This window comes from Tursiops truncatus, chromosome 6 (genome assembly GCF_011762595.2).
Source record: "Tursiops truncatus isolate mTurTru1 chromosome 6, mTurTru1.mat.Y, whole genome shotgun sequence".
Taxonomy (NCBI): domain Eukaryota; kingdom Metazoa; phylum Chordata; class Mammalia; order Artiodactyla; family Delphinidae; genus Tursiops; species Tursiops truncatus.
Window position 1 is genome coordinate 38,673,795 of NC_047039.1, and position 893 is coordinate 38,674,687.

An 893-nucleotide genomic window follows, 5' to 3' on the forward strand; every position below is an offset into this window, starting at 1 on the left:
GTTCCCTCCCTGTTGGTTGTTTGGCCTGAGATGACCCAACACTGGAGCCTACCAGGGCTCCTTGGTGGGCTTATGCTAAGGAGTACTTCCCAGAACTTCTGCAGCCAGTGTCCTTGTCCTAATGGTGGGAGACAGCCACCCCCCACCTCTGCAGGAGACCCTCCAACACTAGCGGGTAAGTCTGGTTCAGTCTCTTATGGGGTCACTGCTCCTTCCCCTGGGTCCTGATGTGCACACTACTTTGTGTGTGCCCTCCAAGAGTGGAGGCTCTGTTTCCCCCAGTCCTGTCAAAATCCTGCAATCAAATCCTGCTAGCCTTCAAAGTCTGATTCTCTAGGAATCCCTCCTCCCTTTGCTGAACCCCCAGGTTGGGATGCCTGATGTGGGGCTCAGAACCTTCACTTCAGTGGGTGAACTTCTAAGTGTTTTCCAGTCTATGAGTCACCCACCCAGCAGTTATGGGATTTGATTTTACTGTGATTGTGCCCCTCTTACCGTCTCATTGTGGCTTCTCTTTGTCTTTGGATGTGGGGTATCTTTTTTGGTGAGTTCCAGTGTCTTCATGTCAATGACTGTCCAGCAGCTAGTTGTAATTCTGGTGTTCTCGCCTGCTGTCTGTTTTGACTTCTCCAGAGCTTCTGCTCTGTGTGCATGTGCTCAATACCAAATTTAGCTTGTATGATTATGGGAATAATAAGCTTAACATTTAATGATAGCATATAGGATGTAACTAGCCCATAGTAAATACTAAAAATGACATTATTTACTGGCACTTTCCAGAAAGAAGAAACAGACATACTGTAGATTTGTGAAGCCCCGTCATGCTTTGATTGTTACTATATGTCTTTGTTGTTTTAACTCACCTATGTATTGAAAAGCTATAAGAATTACTT